Here is a 7,355-nt window from a genome sequence, read left to right on the forward strand (position 1 = left end):
AATTTAAATACTGTCTTTCACACACTGGTATTAGGGACCTCACAACAGGAAGTATGACTCTACATTGGCTCTTCAATACTAGAGAGAGATTACCTGTAATCAATGGGTAGAAGCTTGATTCAGGCTCCTCTCTCTCCTCTGACCAAAGACAGGCATGCATGAATACTCCCTCTGACTAGATAAAAACAGAGGGAAACAAATGGCCTCAAATAGCATTGGTATAAATTATAATATAACTGATATGGAAAATACTGCACCTCACAGACATTTCCTTCCACAAATCCCTCAAAGCTTGCTGCTCTTTCTTTCAAACACAGTCTCAGTTCGTTCAAATATTGTATATCCACAGCTTTGAGTTAGGGCTTGATCCTTCTCCAGCCCGAGAAAGAATCATAGTCTTTTTCCATGGCAATTACGTGGAATTCCACATGATTGGAATTTCCACTTTGCCATTTCTTAGTTTAAGTTTGGGTTTGTCACCAAATGAGATCTAACAGCAAGTCAGCTAAGGACTTCTGGGAAAGGTTTTCTTAGGGAACAGACAGACATGTTATCCTTCCTTGTGCATTACTATAACTACATGTGACTGCTGAATCCATTTGTGATAATGAGAAGAAATAATGACCACAGCTAAGGATAACAGAGTAGAAAGAAGGAAGCCACTTGGGTCTTTTATGACAATAATACATTCAATTAGCCAAGACTGAAACTATCCTGTCTTTAGAAACGGTAGATATGTTTTCATATTATTTGCAGCCCAAAACCCTCCTAACTGACATACTACTGATTGTTTTCAAGTATTCTTTATGTTGAAATTGGCAGACTTGCAGTACATACAAAGGGGCTGGCAAACTATAACCCAAAGGCAAACTCTGCCCACCACCTGCTTTTGCAAATAAAGTTTTACTGGAACACAGTCATCCCTTTTCATATTGTCTACAGTTGCTTTCTGCTACAACAGAAGAAGTGTCGAGTAGTTGTAACAGAGACTGTGTGACCCACAAACCTGAAAATATTTAGTATCTGGCTCTTTACAGAAAAAAGTTTGCCAGCCCCTATTCCATATCAGCAGATCTCAACTCGGGGCTGTATCACCAGATAACATTTTCCAAGGGCCATTGTGGATGTTCCAATCATCATGAAGTTCTACAGGGTCAGGGTTGATTAATGTCATGCAAAGTTGAAGTCCCATGCTAAAAAGGATACCCTCACCCAAAATATCAATAGTGACCTTGTTGAGAAATACTACTTATACCTAAAATAACCCTTAATTCTATGCCATGTCTTGGGCCACATGAATATTTTTTTCACACTACACCTACCACCACAAGTGTGGTAAGTTTACCAGCTCAGGTAAATAACAAATTAGAAGTACATTGCAGAACACACTATTGATCCTCATTAGATATTTGTTGATTAATTAGAGGAAATATATGTATCGTTACTTTAGGAGATACTTTTAAAATTAAAATTTTCTGTTTTAGGGGCTCATTTAGATATAAACAGAACACTCCAAGTTCTGTTCTAAAATACAAGTTGGCTCAGCACACAATTTTTATTGAAGCATACTTTATTTTACGTTCATGAATTTTTAAGTGCTTTCTACTTTCAATTTTACAGAGTGATTGTAATTTCTTTGGAGGTCCTTTTATATTAAGCAGTATTTTATAAATAATGATAATTATTCTAATTCCTGCTTTAATAAAAAGAGCTTAAACTATTTCATTGGAAGGAATTAAATTAGCCTCAGTATAGAGACCTGAGATCTGGAAGAAAAGCACATGCACCTGAAACCACTGGAACTGTTTCATAATCCAGAAATATATACCCCTAACTACACAGTCAGCTGAAAGTGAAAATTATAGGGGTATAAAAATATGTGAATTGCATTCATAAAAACAATTCAAGGGATATAAAACAAATCTATCTTCAGTGGAATATACCAGAGGTCCTAGAAATCTTAACTCACCTAAAATTGTTATTTCAATCAAGATACTGCAAAACTAATGCCTAGGAAAATCAGGCTGAGGCACTGCTTCAGTGAGACCAGAATGATGATGGAGTTAGTGGTTTAGGCATTTAGAAAATAAACAGATAGCACTCCACCTTTTCAGATTTGAGCCAATTGTTTTTTTTCTGCTTTGCAGAATATGGAAGACAATAAGAGGAAGGCATTAATGTGCTCTGAACTTCATTTGTCACAAATATTATCCCAGTTTACTACTAATTCCTTTCATGTTCTTTGAGAGTTAGGGTTTCTTGTATATTTATAGGCCAAAACCACCTAAAGATTTCCTCAGCATTCATGAAATTAGTGCCACCAACTCTTCTCCTAACTAAAATGGCTGCGCTGTATATATGAAAATGGTTCACTATGAAACAACACCCTGGTTAGACAGCAAACACTGTTAAGGTACTTCTGCCTGGGAGACATGCAGCGGTTCTGTGACTCTGGGCAGTGGAAAAGTCATTTCAGCTTGGACCCCAAATATGAATAACCTTGCCCACACAAAACACACAAAAGAAGTGTAAAAAAAGGTGTAAGAGTATACACCTCTCGTGGGCATACAGGACATTGATCCTAACAAGCATGTAGCTGGTGGAGATAATACATGCAGGACGATACACCCACATTGGCAGAACTGGTTGAACAGACAGATAAAAGCAAAATTTAGGACTTCGCGTATCAGGCATACAGCATTATGAACACAGCATAGGAGAGAAAAGGGAACCCTCCAAAAGACTGTGCTTGGAGAGAATGCTGAGAAATACACCAAAGAAACTCAGAGCTTCAGTAAAATGCAGCAGCAAAAAAAAAAAAAAACCTGCCATGGAACACACAAAACAGGATCCCACAACATAGGAGAAAAGAACACAGCCAGGAACAGAGCCTGCACAATGAAGCGTTTTAACCAGTTTTCAGAGACCAAGAAGTGGAAATTGTTATCCCAATATACTATCGATTATTTGTACTTTGTTACATTTATGTGTATAGTACAATGTACATAATTCTCAGTTTAGAGACAAACTCAACCATTTGCAAAGGGAAAAAAAAACTTTAGTTGTAGAAAGAAGTTGAACGCTCACCCACACCGTGTTGTTTGGTATATGTACCTGGATCAGTGGCTCCTCCATCTCAGTCACAATCAAGGTTTTAATGCCCCAAAGGGGCAAAAGTTAGGTTAAGTGACACCACCTTTAAACTTTGAATCATACAAAATGATTCATAATAATTGGAAAAGAATTAGGAAATACATATAAACAAAAAGAAAGGTTTTCCCAAATTCCGCTCAACATTTTGATGTATTTCACACCAGTCTGTTTGTTTCTGTGTCTCACACTGTGTATGCTGAAAGTTCTTCTTTAAAATCGGAAACAGCATGTACACTGTTTTAAACAACCTTCCTTGTTTGTTGTTTCTTTTACATGGTAGATTGGTTTTCAATGTTACTGTGTTTCTGTGTATAAAAGCTACATAGTAGGCTATTTATTTAATTTTCTGGCCCAATTCTTTGTGGTTAGACACACACAGCGTCTCCCCATTGTTGTAAATGTGGCTGGGATTTAATTCACAGAGGGGACTGAGTTATGGAGAAGTCAGTGCCATTGAAAGAAGCTTTATTACAGTTACCAAGAAAAGGAGGCATGCTATATACCACAGGGCCACATGGGGAAGCACGGGGGTTTGTCAGGAGGCAGAAAGGGATGAGGGAAGAGCAGGGTCCAGAGATTTTATCATGGTTTCCAAGGGAAGAAATGGGTGACTCAGGATAGGTAAGTCTAAGTAAGTGTAGAATTGGATAGTTTGAATCATTTCAGCAGGCTCTGAACTATAGGGGAGGGTCCACAGTGGTCTGATACCTAGCCCTGGAGTGATTTAGGACAGGAGAAATATTGGCTTGGTGTGTGAGAGTTAGATAAATTAGGTGGTTGCATCTGTGGTTTGGATTGGTTGGTTTACACATGAAAGGCATGCTCTCAGGCAAGTCATTTACTGTCTTTATGAATCAGCCAGTCCTGGGAGGGAGGCTCTCTCCAGGACTAGTAAGGCACCAAGATGATAAAACATCGTAAAATACAAAAAAATATATAAAACATGATTACTACAGCCATACAAACAGATACTTAGTGAGCATCCCTTCAGCAGTGTCTCCTCCCTGTATCATCTGTCAAGACACTAGGATTCAATCCACCTATATCACTGATGCCTTCATCACCTGGCACCATTCTCCTTTAACCTTTGGTGCGGGCCTCTCACCGTCGTGGCCTCTCCCGTTGCGGAGCACAGGCTCCGGACGCGCAGGCCCAGTGGCCATGGCCCACGGGCCCAGCTGCTCCGCGGCACGTGGGACCCTACTGGACCGGGGCACGTACCCATATCCCCTGCATCGGCAGGCGGACCCTTAACCACTGCGCCACCAGGGAAGCCCGGTATTATTCTAGATGACCTCAAAGTCCTGTGTCTAAATCATCTAACATTCCAAATTGTCCAGTCTCTGACTTTTACTTCTCTCCACCTCAGCCACTCATTCCACACAACTACTTCCTTGGCCTATCAATCATCAGAACCAGCACCACCCCAAAAGGCAGTGCTGGAAGCTATCATGCCAAAGGATTAAGGGTTTAGGAATTCTAAAAACTAATTAATCAACTCAAAGCTACGTTCTTCTCATGTTAAAAAGATTACCAAAATATGCCCAAGATTAAGATACCTGAAAGGGCATCAATACAAGTTTGGGAAACAAGTACTCTTCACTCTTCTGCATAGACAGTTTTTTTTTTGTTTTGTTTTGTTTTTTTTTTTTGCTGTACGCGGGCCTCTCCCTGCTGTGGCCTCTCCCGTTGCGGAGCACAGGCTCCGGACGCGCAGGCTCAGCGACCATGGCTCACAGGCCCAGCCGCTCCACAGCATGTGGAATCTTCCCGGACCGGGGCACGAACCCGTGTCCCCTGAATCGGCAGGCAGACTCTCAACCACTGCGCCACCAGGGAAGCCCTAGACAGTTGTTTTGAGGGCAAACTGGTACTCTACTTTTTCAATTGAAATTTTTAATTTTCATATATTTTACCTCTGAAATTCAAATTCCAGTCATTTATTTCACTAATAAAATTTATAAAACATGATTCTCATTACGTTTATGTTCTCATAATGTTTGGGCAACTGCACAAAGGCCAATGTGGCTAGAGCACAGAGGAAGAGGGAAAGGGAAGAGATGGGACAATTTGGAGTGTTAGATGATTTAGACACAGGACTTTGAGGGAATTTGAGAACTGGGAAGCGGACAGGTCACAGGAAGGCTCACAGGACAAGGGCAAAAATCTGGACTTTATTCTCAGTGCAAAGAGAAACCAACATGGGGTTTTTAGCAGTAGAGTGAACCCCAAAGGCAGAGTTGTTGGGTTTCTGAAAAATACGCCTGAAGGGGCACAGCTGTGAAGAGGGGGAAAAAGAACAAAGCTGCTGCCAATGAGATAAGAGAGAAAAATCTCTCGAAAACAATGCAAAAGGATAGGAATGATATTGTCAAGTGGAAGAAAATAAAAACAATAAAGAAGTTGGTGAAGTTGGGAGAAAGTAAGTCAGAGGTTATCTAAAAGCTATAGGAGAAAAATTCCATTGGGGAAAATATCTTAACAACAAAATAAGTGATATCCCTGGCAGAAAAGAGAAATCAGAGGAATAATCTGTATCGGTTCCCTGGAACAAAAACTAATTCAGTCTGGACCATACTCTTTAGAGAAATGTTAATAATTCTTTAATGCAAAAAAAATAAAACTTTTATAAAGAAAAAAATTCAGTTGTTCCACAATTGACAACTTCACCAACTTCAGGCAACTTCTCCGATTTTAAATTGTTAATTTAAAATAAATATGTTTTTGAAAGTGGAAAACCCTAGGTCAAAATATCAACTAAGTTCCACAAGGACCTGAAGAATGACTTAAAATCACAAATAGACTATTTTTTAAAAAATAAATCTACACTATGGAACTATACATTCAATCTATTGAGCAAAGAATTCATCATTCCATATTATAACATCCTTACTATTTGGCACAATGTCAAGGCTATTCAAGCAATATGTATCCTGTCATTAAGTAGAATGTCTGTGTTAAAAAAAAAAACATGTTTTTAAGACATCAAGTATCAAAAAACTTGAACAAGAAATGTTAACACTTTCAGGATGTGTAGTTAAATACTAAATTAACTATAGCTCCAAAAATAAATCATCAACTGAATGTGTTTAGACAGGGAGATACATGAAAAATTTCTAAGTCATTTTGAAGCACAAAAGATGAACCATCAAAATATACCAGAGTGGAATTCCATTTTGATACCAACAACAGAAAGTATGATTTAACAGAGAAGTACCATGATATAACAAGGGAGTTCAACTGTATGTTTATGGAGACAGAATTTAAACTGTGATGTAATCACAGTTAAGATATATCCAGCCAAAAATAGTGAAATTGCACTTTATCTGTTCTACCAGATTGGTCACACACCCATTGGAAATCTGCTACTAGGAGGAGGTGGCAGGCAGCTCTGTACAGAATATTTACAGGATAATAATCATCCCACAAATTTCCTCTAAAGTTGCTGTGAGAACATGGATGTGTAGCACTATTATTATGTGTGTCAAACCCTCCTTGGCATATTTCAAACAACTCTGGGAGCTTCTATACTCCTTGAATTCATATGCTAACTTGTTTTTATGGTTTATGGCAAAACAGAAGGCCATAGCTGAAATAACTAAGAACGATAGGCTTTTAGAGTTGGAAGAAATCTGGTTTTTTGAAACAACACATTCTTCCCTTGGAAAAACCATCTGTATCTTTAGAATCAACTCTGTAACTCTTTCCTTCATGTTTAAATGGTGATCTCATAATGTAGGACCAAAATACATTCCCAGAGCTACAGTATCCAGAGCTTCTGCCACAAAAGCAGTCTTGAGGAGAAAGAGTTACACAGAAGGTAAGACCCAGGGAAAGGAGAACTTGGAAAACATGCATCTAACTACACATCTTTACCAAAATGAATCAATATTCACTACCTAAGCAAAAATATTAAGTATTTAAAATTGCTAGTTATATAATATTTCTACAAGTGTTCTGGAAATGTTTCCTACTGTAATATCTCTATCTCCCTGCCCCAATCTCAGACCCCTCCATATAGCCTACTGCACTAGCCCCAGAGCAATTTTTCTAAGCTACAATCCAATGTTGTCTTTTAAAAGACAACCTAAAATCCTTCAGCTACTTGCCGTCGTCTCCTATCACACAAGGTTGTTCATCATCTAGCCCTGCTTTCCTGTCCACGCTGCTCTTCATGCCTCCTCCATCATACTTTCCAGCTT

This window comes from Tursiops truncatus, chromosome 14, assembly GCF_011762595.2.
Source record: "Tursiops truncatus isolate mTurTru1 chromosome 14, mTurTru1.mat.Y, whole genome shotgun sequence".
In the NCBI taxonomy this organism is placed as follows: domain Eukaryota; kingdom Metazoa; phylum Chordata; class Mammalia; order Artiodactyla; family Delphinidae; genus Tursiops; species Tursiops truncatus.